This window comes from Mytilus trossulus, chromosome 9 (assembly GCF_036588685.1).
Source record: "Mytilus trossulus isolate FHL-02 chromosome 9, PNRI_Mtr1.1.1.hap1, whole genome shotgun sequence".
NCBI lineage: Eukaryota > Metazoa > Mollusca > Bivalvia > Mytilida > Mytilidae > Mytilus > Mytilus trossulus.
In genome coordinates, this window is record NC_086381.1 from 56,057,297 (window position 1) to 56,078,363 (window position 21,067).

At 31.6% G+C, this 21,067-nt stretch overlaps 1 long non-coding RNA gene across 1 annotated transcript; it reads left to right on the forward strand.

Moving 5' to 3' along the window:
- The first annotated feature begins 6,088 nt into the window (after positions 1–6,088).
- LOC134684022 (uncharacterized) lies at positions 6,089–10,361 on the forward strand. The gene is made up of 3 exons (XR_010101144.1): positions 6,089–6,210; positions 8,438–8,621; positions 10,031–10,361. It is a non-coding gene; the product is annotated as an uncharacterized LOC134684022 (long non-coding RNA).
- The last annotated feature ends 10,706 nt before the right edge of the window (positions 10,362–21,067 follow it).

The window sequence follows — 21,067 nt, forward strand, 5'->3', positions numbered from 1 at the left end:
ATAGATATGTTACATTTGTAATTCTTAGTAAATAATAAGGGCACGTGTCACTGATTACACAACTACTGAGTGACCACGCGGGAAGTATAAATATTGTGACGTTTAGAATGAATATCACGATGTTTTAAGATTTTCGTCTTTTATTAAAATTTCGTTCCATAAATTTTAAAGTTTTATTCTTAATTTTATTATCATGTCCTGGACCAGTAATTAATTAGTTTGAAAAGGGAAATAAATGTTCATACTTTAAAAGAATTTATATTAATTAAAGTTTTGTATATGGAATCCGTTCTTAACGGTAAAAGCCGTACTTTTCAAACAATCAAACTCATATACATGTAGTTAGATGTTATTTCTCATTTTTATCGAAATTGCCCAGGAATTTTATTTTTGAGTTATACGAATATTTTAAGAAATCCGTTTTTATTAAGTTTTTTTTCTCTAATTAAAGTCGTTTTGTCCAGTTTCACAAGCCTGAAACGAATTTCAATGCGAAAATAAATTCTGAAAATGAACTTGTCTCCGTTTTCGTCTCCGTTTTTTGAAAATTATGATATTTTGGGTATAATTATTTGTAGAAAATATGTAAGTTAGATTGTAGTAGCGAGAAATTATAAAAAAAAAAAGAAGATGTGGTATGATTGCTAATGAGACAACTATCCACAAAAGACCAAAATGACACAAACATTAACAAAGAAAAACTATTTCGAAGACAGTTTATTGACACGAAATCCGTTCAAACCACGACTAAGTCTTCGTGCACAGATTTCCATTAAGGTTAAACTGAATATTGTACATAATTGTCTTCTCTTGTATAATGGTTTGTTGAGAATAAAGATATACAAATGTAATAAAATTTGATATTCAGTCAACAATGTGTTTGTTTAAAAACTTGATTTAGAGAGAGAGAGAGAGAGAGAGAGAGAGAGAGAGAGTAAAGAATCACACTGAAAAACAAAAATCGAACTTGTTACAGAAAAAACGCAACTATAAAATAATTTTCTTTATTCGTGAACTAAACAATACAATTCCTAAAAAACAATAAAGATAATCCAATCAATTTTGTTGATTGGATAATTTATGGCTCAGTAGTTGTGTAATCAGTGACACGTGCCCTCATTATTTTATAAGAATTAACATATCTATCTAAGTTCGATTCAGGCGCGGATCCAGAGGGGGGAGGGGGATTCCGGGGGGTTGGAACCCCCCTTTTTTGGCCGATCAATGCATTTGAATGGGGACATGTAGTTGACCCTTCCTGTGTCACTGATTACACAACTACTGAGCCATGAATTATCCAATCAACAAAATTGATTGAATTGGGCGCATTTCATTTGCGCCAATTTTTTAAAAATCAAACCTTTCATTTGCGCCACAAGGTTATATATCGTTTGCGCCAAAAAAAAACTTCATTTGCGCCATTTTACAGGTATGACAGGTAATATAACGGAAAAGTTGAATATTATTTACGATTTATTTTGTTTTTTGTTTGTACATAACTCCCCCTGGATATATGTGTGAGTTCATCCTCATTTTCTAATACTAGTATTTGAAATAGTGTTTGTGGATGGTACCTTTAAATGCTGTCCAAGATATTTTTTTCAAATGTACACACTGCATGGATGTAAAGATGGTAACTATGTGCCGCTAGTATATGCATTGCTTCCTGGAAAAAGTGAAGAATGCTACACAAACATGTGGAACTTTATATTTCAACTTTGTGAACAGAGAAATCTTGTACTAATACCACAGTCTATTCATATAGACTTTGAACAAGCCATGCATAATGTTATTTTGCGAATGTTGCCCGGATCGAAAATCGATTGCTATAGATTTTCACCTTGGCCAAAATTGGTGGCGGAAAATTCAAGATCTTGGATTAAGGACCGAGTATAAGGAAAAGACCTGCGAAATTGGTAAATGGTTATCATCAATTTTTGGGTTACCATACCTACCGCCTGATTAAATTGAAGACTTCTTCGTAGAGGACATTATGACTGAATCTCCAACTGATAGCAGATGCATAAAATTTGCTGACTATGTTTTGGAAACTTATATAAGCTCGGAATCTAGATATCCACCGTCATTTTTGGCTGCTATACCCACTGCTAATTTCAAACGAACCAACAATGGACCAGAGTCATTCCATGCACGTTTTAATGAACAATTTTATTCAAAACATCCAAACATGTTTATTTATGTTGACGTTGTAAAGAAGATTCAGGCTACAACATACATCAAAATGAGATATATGGACACACCGGCTGCAGTTCGACGATGGGAGAAAGGGAAAACTGACTATCTTATGGAGAAAAATGGCATGCACCTAAAAGGGAAATTTCAAGGCATGACTACATCAAGACCGTTGCTTATAAATTTTGTGCCAGAACAGACTTGTAACTTTACTATAGTGCTAACAAATGTCTCAATAATGTACTCCGGTGTATAGTGCTTTCTTTTCTGTTTTTATCAAGGTTTTAACATTACTTTCATGATTTTACCAAGGTTTTATTCAGGTTTTAACATTACATGTATGATTTTAGCATTACTTGTATGATTTTATCGAGGTTTTAGCATAACTTGTATGATTTTATGATAACTGATTTCTGAGGAATATGTTTCTTCATTACTAAAAGACTTTTTGAATTTTTTTATATTTTATACTATTTTACCTGTATTGACCTGTACTTACCTGTAATATTGACGAAAATGAAAGATTTAGTTTTTGGCGCAAATGAAATATGGTTTGTGGCGCAAATGAATGATTTTTTTGGCGCAAATGAAATGCCAATTGGCGCAAATGAAAAGCACAGGATTGAATTATCTTTATTGTTTTTTTTGGAATTGTATTGTTTAGTTCAGTTTTACCTTTAACATGAATTTGCATATAAAAAAATAAAATATATATCTCATTCGATGTGCTTTTTCAGTTTATTTTTCATGATGATAAATTAATTTGTTGTGTTTTGCAGTTCACGAATAAAGAAAATTATTTTATAGTTGCGTTTTTTTCTGTAACAAGTTCGATTTTTGTTTTTCATTGTGATTCTTTTCTCTCTCTCTCTCTCTCTCTCTCTCTAAATCAAGTTTTTAGGACCCCCTTTTTTAAATGGCTGGATCCGCCCCAGCGATTTCAACTTCTACCAAAATTTAACTCTAAAATAAGAAGCGTATAACGAATATAAACATCCATCATGTGTGCAGATATGATTACGGTAATGGGTCCTGAGTGCACTTTGTGGAGCGGCCGGTTGTTTAGACGTACCCGAAGAATAAATCATTTCCTGAACCTAAAATACATTTATCTGTAATTAAAGAAAATTCGCCTAAAACATTCTCTCATATATTTAAACAATTAATTGTAAAATAATTAATTCAACGTCGGACTTTCTGTCTGTTTACTAATACTTTTCTTGTTCAGTTTAGTTTATACCAATAAATGAACGGAAATATACGGAAGCGTATTAGGGACATAGAAAAAATAAAATTGGCAGTGAACTTTTTTTTCAAAGTTGAAATTTTGACTTTTCAAATCTCGAAATTTTGACTTTAACTTGAAATTATGGCTTTTCAAATCCCGAAATTTTGACTTAAACTTGAAATTTTGACTTTCTAAAATCTTGAAATTTCGACATTTCAAAAAGTCAAAATTTTTTGAAACTCGAAATTTCAACTTATAAAAAAGTCAAAATTTCCACTTTAACCTCGAAATTTCTACTTTTTTAAAACTCGAAATTTTGTCCTATTTTAAACTCGAAATTTCGACTTATTTAAAACTCGAAATTTCAACTTATCTAAAACTCAAAATTTCGACTTTTTTAAAACTCGAAATTTCGACTTATTTTAAACTCGAAATTTCAACTTATTTTAAACTCAAAATTTCGACTTATTTTAAACTCGAAATTTCAACTTATTTTAAACTCAAAATTTCGACTTTTTTAAAACTCGAAATTTCGACTTATTCTAAACTCGAAATTTCGACGTATTTTAAACTCGACATTTCAACTTATTGTAAACACAAAATTTCGACTTTTTTTTAAATCGAAATTTCGACTTTGATCTCAAAATTACGACTGTTGAAATCTCGATTTTTTTTACTTTTTCTAAGTACTTTTAAAACTTTGATGTTAGTATTCAAACAGTTGTTACAATTTTAGAAGAAGTAGACATGGACGCAAATTATTAAAGCGCCATCCACTTATTTTGGCAATTTGTATTCATAAACTGGTTTTGTTCTTAAATTAAGATATGGATAAGCATTTAATATTAAAGAAACCATTCGTAAAGAACGTGCATGTTGAGGACATTTAGCATCACAGTTGCAAAGGCCTGTTTGGTATACCAATAGCAAGTCACTGACTTTGCCTTGTTTAAACAATGGTAAATCAAGTAGCCCAAAATGCCATGCATATTCAGAACGACCAATGAGCTGCCCCAGTTTTCTAGTTTTGGAAGTTTGCATTCTTATAACACAACTATTAACCCTAGTCTTTATATATTAGACTGTTGAATAAAAGTATGTCGTAATATAGGTGTGTCGGAATAGCGGGGTTACTTGATACACATATCTGAAGTCCAGACTTGAAATATGTATTTGATCTGAACGTGAAACATATTTTATTTATTCTTTGGCAAGAACAATATTTTCTATCTAAAATAACCTCTTTAAAATGTTTTAGTTTATTAAAATATGCTTATGAATCTTTTGTAGATAGTTGTCTCATTGGCAATCATACCACATCTTCTTTTTTATATTATGAAGTTTATGATGTAAATGACTCTCCGCCTCGTTGATATGAATGACTGTGAATGTGGTAATCGCAAACGTATAAATACTGAGGAAAAGTCGAAATTTTAAGTTTTAAAAAAGTCGAAATTTTGAGTTTAAAACAAGTAGAAATTTTGAGTTTAAAAGAAGTCGAAATTTTGAGTTTAAAAGAAGTCGAAATTTCGAGTTTAGAAAAGGTCGAAATTTCGAGTTTAGAAAAAGTCGAAATTTCGAGTTTAAAAAAAAATCGAAATTTTGAGTTTAAAAGAAGTAGAAATTTTGAGTTTAAAAGAAGTCAAAATTTCGAGTTTAGAAAAAGTCGAAATTTCAAGTTTTAAAGAAGTCGAAATTTTGAGTTTAAAAGAAGTCAAAATTTCGAGTTTAGAAAAAGTCGAAATTTCAAGTTTTAAAAAAGGTCGAAATTTCAAGATTTTAGAAAGTCAAAATTTCAAGATAAGAAAAGTTAAAATTTCGAGTTAAAGTCGAAATTTTGAGATTTGAAATGTCAAAATATCGACTTTGAAAAAAAAGTTCACTGCCAATTTTATTTTTTCTATGTCCCTAATACGCTTCCGTAGAAATAAGTACTTTTTTTAGGAAAATTTACAACTAGATGAACGGAATTAAGTACTTTTTAGGAAAATTTACAACTCAAATTTTCAAAAACAAAATTCTACACTTTTTACCTGGATGTTTTTCTCTGTCTCTCAAACGTAGCGACCAACACCTCACATGACGTATTCTCGATGTTGAGGTATTGACAATATACAATCACATTTATCAATATACAGCAAGTAAGTAATTTGGTGTTGAATGCCAGTAGATCAGAATTTGTTAATTGAACTTTACCTGTTTAAGGGGCACTAGCTGCCAAGTTCATGTTCTTCATCGATTTTAATAAAATTCACATAACGTGTTTAGTGTTGAATTGTTTATTAAAATGTTGCCCACAATCTTGGCTGATATGCATAAAACCATTATATTTCATGACACTGCATGAAAAAGAAATTGACTTATCGCATTATACCAGAACCAGAGACATATATATTGTATCTAATATCTCTGTCAGAACTAAAAAATAAACTACAGTAAGTCCACATACACATAAGAGGGTATGGATGTGAATTAACAAGAGAACAAAGGACAAAGAAAAAGGAATAAAGTATAGTGAAAGAAAGAGAATAATGGAAAGAAAGTGTAAGTTATTAAAAATATAACTAAAAAAAGAAGACACCCTCCGAGACGAGCCTCACATGCACTGTTATTACCCAAGGTTAATTTTACGGCGGCCCATTTTATTTTGGCTTAGAAATAAACATAATTGACAAGTTTCCTTCCCCTGCATTCTCGATCCCACATGTAAATAGCACGGTGATTTCAAAAAGACATTGATACATCATTACAACACTTGCCGTCAGTGTTTGAATATATTGATTAAGAAGGTATAGAAGATTAATGCACGCACACTATTATCCACCACTGGCCTAAATAGTTAGTCCGCAAACAACGAGGGTCATAAAAACCCAGCACTTTGAACACAGCCACCGGCATGGTGTAAATCTGAAAGCTTCCCACTATCCATTTCTACCTATAGAAAACTTTTGCCTTTCATTTATCAAAAATGAAATATGTTGATATTAATGGTATATAAGAATTATTGGGGAATTCAAACCATTCCTATTGTAAGTGATAAAACTAAATTTATATCAGGGTGATTGAAATGAGGAAAAAAGGGGGGATCAGGAGTTCAGGGCCCCCTGTTTAGGAAAAGAATTAGTTGATTATATATGGAATCACTGAGTCATGGCAGGAGCAGGCCCCTCTTAGGCAGTCGGTGGGCCCCACTTATGAAAAATTCTGGATACACTGCTGTGTTCATGGTAGTCTTCAGTTGTATTATCTTTTAAAAATAAAATTACACCTGTATAGTGTATATTAACGTATTTACACTTTTGGTATTTAGCTGTATTTTGCCTCCAAATGACCTTACATCACCTCCGAATAACCTCTTGACGTCAAGCAACAATCACTTTTTAGTTGTGACGTCATATGTTTTGAATTATGAAGTCAAAGTTTACGGGAACTTGTGTGATGTTATGTAATGGCGGACAAATTTGCATACAAGTGTAAATACGTCTATTCTTTAGTGTAAATCAAGGGAAAATACTGTGAACTATCTGTGCATTGGGGCTTATTAAAAGGTATTTCGTGGGGAAGAAAGAAGGGAGGGTGAGTCCATGGGAGGTAATCCCAACCCCTTTCAATTTGAGAATATGCTATTATCTTGTAAACGGTCCAGATCCCCATCCCTAAACTATATATATTCTTGAATGGGACGATAAAACAAATCAAATGAAATATTAAAAGGAGGTCTTTGGGGGTTACCCCACCCTGTTCAATTTGAGAATGTGCTATTATCTTGTGAACGATCCAGATCCCCACCCCTAAACCATATATATTCTTGTCGGGGACAATAAAATTAATAATGAAATAAAATAAAAGTGAAGTCCCACCCCCTCTAGTTTGAAAACTTGTAAACGGTCAAGATCCCCACCCCTAAACCATATTTATATATTCTTGTATAGAACAATAAAACAAATCGAAGGAAATATAGGGAGAGTCCATGGGGTTCACCCCCACCCCCACATGTTTGAGAAACTTTTAAATGGTTGAGATCCCCTGTCATGCCTGTCATCCAGTGGTTAGGTGAAAAAATTTCAGGATCCCTGATCCCCACCCTCAAACCATATATATTCTTGTATGAGACAATAAAACAAATCAAATGAATATAGGACCATCCCCTTTGTCTTGGGTTGGGAACCCCCCTTTTTAGAATGGCTGGATCCGCTCCGGCATACCATCTAGCTAGCTATAAAGGCTTTAAAAATATGAAATCAAACAAGGAAATTAACAGTGTAGGCAACTGTTTTGAATTTAAAAAAAAGTCTTTTACATATATAACAATGTTAAATTTTTTGTGCATTTATTTTTGCTTATCCTATTTTCAATAATGGACAAAATTGCATGATTGAATATTGTAATTTAAGAAAAATCAACATACATGATATAAAATGGGAAGTGGAAACTGGGAATTTGACAAAGAGACAACAACCCAATCAAAGAGCAGACAACGGCCGAAGGTCACCTATATATATGGGTCTTCAATGCAGTGAGAAAAATTCGGCACTGGTCTTCAGCTCATAAATATGTATCAGAAATGAAAACGAGATACAGCTTTCAGTTTTATTAATAAAAACCTCACAATAAGTTCTGAATATCAGAATATACAGTATTGCAAGATTCTCTCAAAATGTACACATAGAGCTGAAAAACTGTCAGTGACTGTAAAATTAATCATGCTTACATTAAAGTCCATGGAGTCCATCTTAATATGCATACTCACGTACAAAGAAATATAAGTTAAAGTATGCAATAGACATCAAGTTTTCAAAAATAAGAGTATCTATGCCATTAATTTACGACAAGATCTTAATCATTCTTAAGTAATAATTTCGGTTTGTTTCAATATTTCAGAGGTTAGTATGACCTCCTCTTAATGGTGATGATGTTTTCGTTTTAAAGTTGGGAAAATTGTTTGTACATGTACCAACAAAAATAAAAACACAAAGTCAATCTAGAATTATGTTTTTATCATTTTTTTATGTTTAGGTTGTCAGCAAGATGAAAAGGACAAGTATGCAGTTCAAAATTCAAAATGTGGATAAGTTACCTTTGCAGATTTTCATACTTTGCAGGAATGAATTCAAAGGTTATATGATGGACAGCAGAGAAAGAAAAAAAACACTTTTCAATTATCCTGCTCCTGGATAAATGTAAAACATCTTGTTTTTCGGTAAGTTTTATGCTCTGTTTTGATAGTGTTAGTGCATTCATCTTTCCAGTCTTTCCTCTAATTGTAATTTTTTGTGAGTGTTCACCATGAATTTCAGTAAGTAACTGGTGGATTTACATGTATATACTCAAAATTTAGTACTAATATTAATGGGATTTTAGCATGACATCCTGCCAAATGTTTATTAATCATGTTTATGTTCCAGAACATACAAGTATTTGGACTGTACGCATACAGTCTGCCCAATTTTAAGAAGTTGGTCAAGTTTATTACAAACAAATGTACAGTACAGATCAACATAACTAAAATTTTTAATAGATAAATACAAAATGTTTAATTGCAGTTAAAATAAAAACACAGGTTTGGTCGAGCTGGTACCAGACAGTACAAGTATACTTATATGGTCTGACTGTACACATATGGTGGGACTGTAAGTTCTGGACCATAAAAGTAAGATCCGAATACTGATATGGTCTGGAACATTTATACATGTCTTAAAATTAATATCAAACACATTGGTGTTTTTGAACTTGGTAATAAGTTATTTGATAGAACTATAATGTTTTGGGATATCAAAATAAAAAATATCCCATTTTTACTTTTAATAAAGAAGAAAATCATTGATGTATGTTTAAATGTATATTAAAATGAGACAGCAAGCCAACAACACAAAAAATAAGGATAAAACATACATATTTTTTTGTATCAATGTTATAATTTCCAATATGTTCAAAGAGTTCAAGGTATTTTTTCATTGAAATAAAACACAAATTGAAATCAAATTGAAATCTGTCTGAACTTCAAAAGCTTAAAAAAATATTGTTTCTGTTGTCTGCATTTTGTATAATATATTGCAAATTCTTGTGAATAATGGAATGTTATTATAGTTGTCTAAAGTTTCAACATTGATCTTTATACTGTAAATTACAAAAATTCATTATTGCGATTCTGTCATTTTAGACTTAAATGCGATTTTAAATTTTACGCTTTTGAGAAAAATCCTGTTTAATCCATATAAAATATTTCATAATGCGAGTTTAAATTATTGCATTTACAACTCTGTTGCATTTTTCGCAAAAAAAACCAACTCGCATTAATTCCGAATTTACAGTATATATATATATATTATGTATATAACTTGGGAAAATACCAAATGTTATAAAGAAGAATAATTTAATTGATTGGTATATGGTATTAGAATAGGAAGATGTGGTATATTGCTAATTTGACAACCCTCCATCAGAGACCGAAGGATGTAGGCCGTTAGCAACTGATGACACTGGACAACCTTTAACAATCAGTAAAATCCATACCGCATAGCTATTTTTATTGAAAATCATATTATTGCTACATGTATGAAAACAATTTTGTATAATCCATTACTTTAGATTTTATTGGTACTTTTTCAGAAGGATTGAAATTCACCACCTAGAATACATGGAGAAAACATAGAAACAAGACCAGAATAAATTCAAAGACAAAAGTTGGATCAGTTCTTATTTTCATCACTCTGTCAATGATTTGAAGTTCTTTTAAATTCAAAAAAATATTGAAACCACAATAATGTCAAAGTTTTGTGCTGAATGTCCAAAAAGTGGACTATACCATCAAACAATGCTGGATGATAAGACACTATTAATGTTTTGTGTTGAGGGATATTGTGAAAAAAATAGATTTACTTAAATAGCTACTAGTATGTTAAGCCTAACAATAGAGTTTTTATTGATTTCAAATGGCAAATAATTGTGTTTCATGAAAGTATTCTATAATTCATGAATAAACATATATTGATACTTACATTATCTGCTTTGTTGTTTAAAAGTTTAGTTTTGAACAGTTAAAGAACAATATGCTAAATTAACATTTCCCAAGAAAAAAAGATATTCAATTAAAAAGATTCATCGTATAATAATTTACTACCAAATAGAACACATTGTAACATACACATTACTGTTTATTTATATCTATATATTTACAATTAGAATCCCATAGGATTTTAATTTGTCCCATGGGATATTAAAAATCCCATGGGATAATAAAAATCCCATGGGATTTTTTTTGTCCCATGGGACAACAAATATCCCATGGGACTACAATAATCCCATGGGACAAAAAAAAATCCCATGGGATTTATCCAAAATCCCATGGGATAATGGTAAATCCCATGGGATTTTGCCCTGTCCCATGGGATATTGAAAATCCCATGTTTTTATAATTCAAATTGCAAAATAAATATGAAAGTAACTGTAGAAAACCAAGGAAATTATTGAATCCCATGTAATTCTGCACATTTTGGTTATATACATGATATTGTAGCTCTTGTTTGAGGCGGCGGCGGATTTGCAAATGAGTGTTTTGCAAATTAAAAGTGTCCAGTGTTTATATTAAAATCAAAATCTTGCGATAACTAAGTCGTCTTGTTAGTATGGCGATATATAAGGTGTCTAGAGCAAATCATTGCGATAACTAAGACGTCTTGTTGTTAGATATAGCGAAATATTGCGATAACTAAGGCGTCTTGTTATTTATAGCAAATAATAACGATAAGTAAGGCTTCTTCTTTTCAAATATAGCAATGCATTGCTCTAAATATGGTGCCTTGTTGTTAGATATAGCGAAACTATTGCGATAAATAAGTCGTCTTATTACATAAAGCAAATTCTTGGGATAATTAAGTCTTCTTACTGTTAAATATAAAAAATTATTGCGCTAAATAAAGTGCCTTGTTGTTAAATATAGCGAAATATTGCGATAAATAAGGCGTCGAATTGCAATATTCAAAACATTATCGCGATGATTATCATATATGGTTTAGTTATAAACAATAATACAAGGCAGCTCCAGGCTTCCGTAGATATCTTATTAACTTATAGAGATATCTTATAAACTTTTAGAGATATCTTATTAACTTATAGAGATATCTTATTTAATTGGTTATAAAGATATCTTATTTAATATATAAGATATCTCCATAAGTTAATAAGATATCTCTATTAGTTTATAAGATATCTCTATAATTAATAAGATATCTTATAAAGTATGTATTTAAAAGATATCTTTATAAAGAAGTAAGATATCTTATATACTTTATAAGATATCTTATATACTTTATAAGCTATCTTATATACTTTATAAGATATCTTATTAATTAATAGAGATATCTTATTAACTTATATAGATATCTTATTAGATAATAGAGATATCTTATAAACTAATAGAGATATCTTATTTCCTTTCAAATTAAATAAGATATCTTATTAAAATTAAAGATATCTTAATACTTAATAAGATATCTTGTTAAATAAATAAGATATCTTCAAATTTGAATAAATATAAAAACGGCGTGCCATATGACTGTCGTATGATACAATAGTGCTCTGATTGAATATCTCAGGTGTACTTATGTATATCAGCCCAGGCATTTGTCGTTGACTTTCAACATTTCATTTCAATTTGTTCTAGATAGTTCAAAATACATGATAATAGAAACAAGAAATGTTAATTTGCGAGGAATTCATTTAAAGATTTTATGTCCAGCAGCAAATATTACATTTGTATTGAAAACGGTAACTTGCTCATAATATATGACATGCGTATCTTACTTTGTTCTAGAACGACACACTTATATCTAAGTTAGTTAAAACAAGAATGTGTCCCAAATACACGGATGTCCCACTCGCACTATCATTTTCTATGTTCAGTGGACCGTAAAATTTGGGTCAAAACTTTAGTTTGGCATTAACATTAGAAAGATCATATCATAGTGAACATGTGTACTAAGTTTCAAGGGGATTAGATTTTAACTTCATCAAAAACTACCTTAACCAAAACCTTTAACATGAAGAGGGAAGAACGGACGAACGAACAAACGAACGGACAGAAGGACGAACGACCGAACGGACCCACAGACCAGAAAACATAATGCCCCTCTACTATCGTAGGTGGGGCATAAAAATCTGAAGGAAGACATAACTAAATAGTTATAACCTAAATCGACTTCCTATTACCCAAAACTATCCAATGTTTGACGAAAAATTGTTGGAGAGAAAGACAGAAGTATCTATCTTATAATAATATCATTAAAATAAATACATGTGAAACATTAAGGGTGGAAAACATAAATGCCGTATGATGACCTATAATTTTAATTTATGTGTCATTTTGGTATCGTGTGGAGAGATGACTCATGGGAAACCATACCACATCTTCTTTTTTTTTTTTTTTATATATGTAATGAACAATCATTGATTTACTCTAGGCATTGGAGATGGATGACATTTGAGACAACGGAATACACATTTTACGGACCCATTAAGAGTTGGTTGACCGTTACGGAATACCCAATTCACAGATGGTATTGGATATGTTCCTAATGCCTCAACTACAATCCCCTTCCCTTTTCACGAATGTGACCTACCGAAGTAGACTATTTATCGGATTTGTAATAAAAGGAACAACTCGACGGGTGCCACATGTGGAGCATGATCTGCTTATAAATCCGGAGCATCTGACATCACCCCACATTTTTTGTGAAGTTCATTTTGCTTCGTTTTTAGTTTAGTTTTCTATGTTGTTTCTTGTGTAATAATATTGTCTGTTTGTCTTTTTCATTTTTACCCATGGCGTTGTCAGTTCATTTTCGATCTATGAGTTTGATTGTCCCTCCGGTCGCTTTCGCCCCACTTTTATGTAATATATAGGTCAACCAACATAATTTCAAAGCTAGACTACCACAGTAAGACAACAATAAAACAAATACAGACAATGATTATAAAATAGAAGATGTTGTACATGTATGATTGCCAATGACACAACTCTCCACAAGAGACCAAAACAACACAGCAATTAACAACCATGGGTAATGAGACCGAAATTCTCAATGAAACAAAATAAACAAATTCAGCTTAATTGCCAATTAAACAACTAACACAAGTTTGGAAATTAAAATTCCTGATGTGTTAATCCAAATGAATATGATCTTCATTTAAATCAAAGTTCATCTGGGAACACTTAAGTTATCTTTATCACCACAGGCTTGTTCTGTTTGATTGGATGAAGGAATGACTGATGAATTCTAATTTGAAAACTGTCATTTTATTATCAAAATGAAAGAAGCAACAAAATGGTAAACATGTATAATTAAATCAATAAATCATATTCGTAAACAACATATATGTTTATAATAACTAAACCTTATTGGCTCGTCCAATCTAAGATGGGATTGCATTCGCCCGTCAAGGCTACATTCTAATATAATACCTTCGTCTTGTATACATTTCTAAAAATATGTATGTGCTTTAATTATTAAAATGCGTCAATTGCAAAATGATTTTAAAAGGGGGTTGAGGGGGTTAATTTCAGTTTCCAAATTTGTTCATGTCACTTTCAATCTGCAACTGTCTGAAGCGCCCTCTGAAACCAGATAACAACACGGGAAGGAATATTTTGTTTTGTTCTATTTTTAATCACTAAGACCAGCACTTTAAAATTACAACCAAGAACAGCGTTTTTAATATGAAATCGTTATAACTTCATAATGGGACGAAAGACAGATTCGAACTGAACCTTGTCATAAAGTAAACAGCATGAAGAAGGCACAGCAAAAATTACAGGACACTTATATGATAAACTACAAGTTACCATACGACCTTCAATAATTAGCAAACCCAACACCGTAGTGCAAGCTATAGAGTAAGTTATATGAGGACCCGAGTCAACAACATGGGATACACTTCAGAGTAGAAAATTCAACAAAATTAATCAAGCTAAAAATATAATTTAAAATATGGACAGAAAACCAGTAATGCAAACAGCCACTAACGACAATCACTAAATTTTGAGAGACACGTGCAATATTGTGGCAGATTAAAATATGTTTCAGAGCGCTTTATTCTTCCGTGATACTGAACAGTTCTGCACATTGTATATAGTTACGTCAAATTAGAGCAAGATTGTGCAACAAGCAAATATAAACACATTAATTGCATTAATACACGTTTTATTACTTTTTTAAATCCTATCTTTTTAAAAGAAATTATCTGTTGCCTTGCAACTGTTTTCGAATGTAGACAAAGTACTCATTTAAAAAAAATATATTAAATAACTTTTATAATATAATTAGCATGGATTGCAACAAGACAAAAGAAATAGAAGATGAAGAAAACAGTGTCCAAATGTTCACTGACTTGTTTCCAAGTTACTTTCTTCCAAGAATGTTCTGGTGTCATACTTGAATCAAGACCAAGTGTGCTATCAGATATCTTTTCCTTACGACGTGAAAGTATTTGACGACATGCATATAGTTTTTGATAAATCCACGGTATTGGTTTGTCATCTGGATAATGATAACAATGAAGCCCATAAATTGCACTAATCATAATGAAGCAGCTCAGAATTAAATTTTCCAATAACAACATTGATATATACGAAAGGTCTGGTAAAGAGGATGGCGGCAGAAGATTAGAGGCTATTGTCATATACACGGCTACAGACAATAAAACTGTAATGGCGTATCCAATTCTTTCTCCAGATTGTGATGGAATTTTGAAAACAAGAATATTCAGGATCCCGATGAATATTAATGGACAAATCAGTGTTATAACGAAATATTTATGTCTTCTTTTAAATTTAAAATCAAACTGTATAGCGGGAATGTCGTACCTCGATATGACATACGTTTTCGTTTCTACCAGTTCCCATGTCACGTGTTCAGCGTAGTATTCTCTGTTCGCACTTGGAAACATAGAGACAAGTTCTATATCTTGCATTACATGCAGATAAGGCCACGCCAATAATACAATATAACACTCCTGTATATCAAACGGAAACTGAACGTTATTTATCTTACAAGATAAATGCCAAAGAACACCAGGCAGCCAATAGCACGTGCCGTCATAGTCGACTAAAGTTTGAAGGTCAGCAACGTCTACGAATTCTGGGACATTTACCGAATTTCCGGTTAATAAACGAGGTTTCCATATCGTAGACGAAGAGAGTCATGTAGAGTAAGCGTCGCCATAGTCCCGTGGTTCCCAAAATAAATTAGTATCTGTCCAGGATATATTCAAAAACCCAACAATTGAAAGCTGACCCTTGACCTCATCTAGGTCTGTCAATGTCACCAAGTTTATTCCCACATATACCTTGGTAGGGTTCTCCATATTACTTTCTGGTCGAATATGTTTGTTGTAATCCAATAGTAAATCCTTATGTAAACCTTTTATATCGTCGAAAGATTGACAACAAATAAAACGAATAGTATTTGACAACAAGAAACTGATTATAATCCTCTTCATTTTTGTTTAAATTGACAGTTTGTTTATAGCTTATTGCATAACATTATTTTTCTTTGGATGTTATATTGCTGTTGGAACCAACAATTGAAATGTGTTCATTTCCGAAATTTCTTCTGTTCAAAGATAATCATCAGTTGCTAATATAATAATGGCTACAAACAGACAAGCGGAATATATAAATCGTATGAAACCCTAAGGAAATGAAGTATAATATTAACCTAAAAGAGAGGCAACGCTTGTTTATTTGTCTACTGAGATTTTTTTGAAATTATTTTAATCACAAAAATTAATAAACAAACAAATTGATTGCATTGACATTGCCTGCTGTTTGGATAATGGTTGTAACTGTGTCACGATTCCGTATTAAATCAATATCTCGTATTTAATTTTTATTAAACGAGTTTGATAGATCTGGACCGATGGGAAATATTATATAGTCTTTAACAGATCATTTTAAATAATTTATTTCCAGAGCTTAACATATTTATATAAACAGAGATTCAAGATCTGTGTTTAATTTCATTTACGTCCTATGCACCTTGGTTTGTGGTTTTTTAGTTGTTATACCATTTACATTGATCCCCGCGGGGACATACAATAATCAATATCAACTAAACATATAGCATTTAGATATAGAATCATATTCAAAACAGTGTGGTCCTGGCCATTGATTGACGACCTAAATTATCCCATTGACTGGGACAGATTAGGTGAACGTTTGTCGGTAACAATCACTGCTCACTATGTACTTTTTAAAGACACTGAATCTGTGGGGTCACCAAAGGTTGTCAACACCCAAATAAAGCAATTCGAAAAACGAATCCGGAATAATACGATGTGTTGATTTATATCAATAATATAAATCAAAACATAAAGGTTATTCCTGAATAATTTTTCGAATTATTTTATTATTAAAGGCGTTAAGAACCTTTGGTGGCCCCACAGTTTGAATTCTATAATAAGTAAGAAGTGAGCAATGGTCGTTACAGATAAACGTTCACATAATCTGTCACAGTCAATGGGATAATTTAGGTCGTCAATCAATGGCCAGGACCACACTGTTTTGCATATGATTCTAAATTATAATCAGTATTAAACGCTCTTTTATATTTTAACGTAGGAGCCTCGGTGGCCGACATGGGCCGAGTGGTCTGTGTAGTTCTTCTACTGTAATCAAAAGCCATTCAGCACTGAGGTTGTGAGTCGTTATTTCTATATTTATTAATTTGTAATGACCTTTAAGCATTGCAGCTTTAATACTAAAAGTTTTCCAGATATGTGTTCTCCTCTTCGTCACACACCTGTTTTATTTAAACCTTCGTCTCGTGGGTTATGTTATTGCCGAGTGAACAAAATCTATGTGGTATAACTTACGAAACACCGCAAATCTACCTAAAGATATGAAATACATTGTCTCTATAACACTCATCAAACTACTGTTGTTTTCATTAGACAGGGTTGTCTTTCTTAGGATAGATGTTCAAATTATTACCGTTTGATCGATTATTGGTTTGTTTTAGCGTCAAGCGACACATGTACCATATTTTCATGACGAAATCAATCAAATAATTAGTTCGATATGAACAAGTAGGACATAGTACATGTATTTAAGTTAGGAGAAATAAAAAGAATTCAACTATCATTGCAAAGGATGCTACATATGTAATAGATGTTAGAATGAAGCAGACGGTGACCTTTCGTTTTCAATTTCAGTACAACTTAGACGACGGCCATAGGTCTTCAGAACAACCATAAATAGACCAAGAACGCTTTGGAAAAAAGAGGGTGACTTCACTTAAAATGTATAAACTGTTGCAATATATGGGGATAAGAAACTTACTCACCAAGGATGTAAAAAGATGCATCCTATAAAATCTAATGCGATTTCCGTTGTAAGTAGGAGCGGATCTAGCCATTTTGAAAAGGGGGTTCCAACCATATGTCCCCATTTTATAGCATTGATAGTTAAAAAAAAAATGGGGGTTCCAACCTCGGAAACCACCAGTCCCCTGGATTCGCCACTAGCCAGCTAGGCAGTCTTAGAAACACAATGTAAATAAATGTTCGTTCTTCATTCTGAAGAAAATAACAACTCATGTATCAGGGTATGGATGGGGGTTGCAGAAATGCAGAAAGAGAAAAAGGAGCTAATGCTACATAAAATGGTTATGAAAAAAGAAGGTAGAAAAATAGGCTAACAAATTAAATAAATAGAGAATAATTGGTGGCTAAAATATAAAGAATGGAATCCGAAACGAACGGATAAAAATTCTTTTCTATAACGATAATAAATAGAGAAAAATAATACAAAAATTAAAGAATACAGAATTAAACCCCTAATCCATGCAGACCCTAATGAATTAAAAAGCGAATCATCCAGTTCAATTGTTTTACTTAAGTTATTAGAAAATAGTATATTACGTCTTAAAAACCACTGTGACCCTGTGATACATAAAATATCTTCAAAAATAATGAAAAATGTCATTTTACTTAAATCATTGTTGTAATATAATGTTATTAAATCCTAATCGACCACATTCAATTTTGTGTTTGTCAAGTGTAAAATCGCCAGCTTGATATGATTAGCATATAATTATACCTTTACCTGAACATTTTCCACATGTGTTACTTATAATATGGTCTTTTTCGTAAAACATGTTAAATATCGAAGAATGCGTCACAAAATTAACTTGTGATTATAAGCAATCTAACTATTCCCAAAAAGTAAGTTCCTACTGCAATTTTATTATGCATGATTTTTTTTAATAATAATTTTCTTTTGCATTGAAATATGAAACGACTGTATGGTACATTGTATATGTAAATTTCTAGCTTTACTCATTTGAATTTGAGGACGATTTTGAAAATGGTATTTAATTTTTATCAACCCTCCCCCTTTTTCATGCATATTATGATTTAGCAGTATTTACCAATTTGTTATGAGTCTGTGTTGAACAAAACTACACACATTTTGACAGTAAATTCATCCAACACTCCCTTCTTGAGCCCCTTTTGACTTATCAGTTTAATGTTGCATTTTTCATGAAAAACCATATGCAGACCCATCGGTCCCATAGCATCATAATCATTCGCCTCCTTTTCAATATACGATAATTTAGGTAAATATTTTATAATTTCAAACGATTGGAAAGATTAAACTTTTAAGTAATGAATGAGTTGAGTAAGGTTAATATGAAGTTTAATATTGATTTTGAATATCCAAGTCATTCATTCTTTATCGACACGGGATCTTGGGTTTGGATGAAAATATACTTATCAATATAATTATCTTTTTTGAAGCAAACTAATTTTTTATCATGTTAATTCAGACGCACAAAGATACATGTATACATATGCAATATTGATTTCCAATACTTCTCAATCTGTGTTCAAAACGAAAACAATGAAATAATAGTTAAATCGATGAGTAAATGAACAGATTTAGGATATTGATGAATTTTTTTTTGCTTAATGTCCAGTTGCAAATATGTGATGCTTTTTGGGGAAAACGTTTGCCATGTTTTATCTTAATTGTTTAAATTTCAAAGTTCAATGAGTTTTTTTTATATTATATAAAAGATGTATACTTTTCCAAGAGGTATATGCAAGCAACTTTTAAAAGAAGACAAAAACTTTTTATCAGATTTTATTATTTAATTAATTGTTTAAAGAATTAGAAGGAATCACAGTGCAGCTTTGATTGTTTTTATGGGAAAATAAGAAGATGTGGTATGAGTGGCAATGAGACAACTTTCAATTCAATCACAATGTGTAAAAAGTAAACAATTATAGTCAAAGTACGGCCTTCAACACGGAGCATTGGCTCACATCAAACAGGAAGCTATAAGGGACCCAAAAATGACCCTTGTGTTATAATGCTAGCGCGTTTGAAAGACTTTACAATTCATCTTATGATCAATGTTGAAAGTCATACGGTAATCTATAATACTTCTACGTCATGTTGTCTTTTGTGGTGAGTTATATCATTGGCAATTATACCACATTCTTTTTATATCTTTTATTGTATAAATTTTATAGGTTGTACATTTTGCACCAGATTGTAAAATGATTAAAAATAGTTATTGTCTATTTTGTAATGTTATATATGTAATACAAGTCTTTTGTGGCTCATCAAAATGTAAATCAACAACTGATGTACATGTACGCAACAAATGCAATAGAATTAGATTGGATCCTAGAATCTATAAAGTCAAAGGGGTCCTACAAGGGTAAAATCTTAATTGGGAAATCATCGATGCAGACAAACGAGCAAAGGAGACCAAAAAACGTAGGTCACTGTTTGTTAGAGAGCAACCATTACACTTCAAAGAAGGGGGAGGAGGTTATGTTTTTCTTTTTCTTAGTCAGGCATTTTTTACACACGATCAATTAATTAATGCTATTATATTATGCCCCGTGTGAGCCCTTTTGATGGAAATAAAGCAACGTTTTCATCGATCTATAGTGTTCATTACCTTATATAGGCTTTATAAAAGTCACCCAAAATGAAGGTGAATTGTAATACAAATAAAACATAGTGTAATGGTACTGCGTGCAAATGTAATGCCCCGTGGTGAAGCAAGTTTGTGTGTACAAATGTATACCTGTAAGATCGTTGTGGGGCTCATATGGAAGGATCCTATCCTTTTTAGTCCACCATATTTTGGTACACTTTCAAAACTGATACAATCATCAATCCTGCATGATTTTGTGCATTATTTCACACAATTAAAAAGTTATATAGAAAACTATTTGTGTCATCATCGTATGGTCAATACAGAAGTAGTAACTTCAAAATAAAACAATTTAGGATGCCATTTCCTTCCAAGTAAACATTTTTTTTATTATTTATTGAAAAGCTACAAAATTAAATCAGAATACCAGTACATACTTGTCTCATTGGCACTCACACCACATCTTCTTATATCTATTGAAAAAAAGTAGATGGGTCTGCACAATATTTTGTTAATTTTTTTTTTTACAGAAATTACCTCCCGCCCCTCCCCCTAATCCGTTAAACAAGACTAGTACTTTCAAATATATTATTATGAGTAACCAAACATTAATATAGGCAAAAATAAAATTACTACAGATGACATTCTATGCGAATTGAGAGACGTGTAAAAAGCAGATCCGGTTTACAAAGTTTAA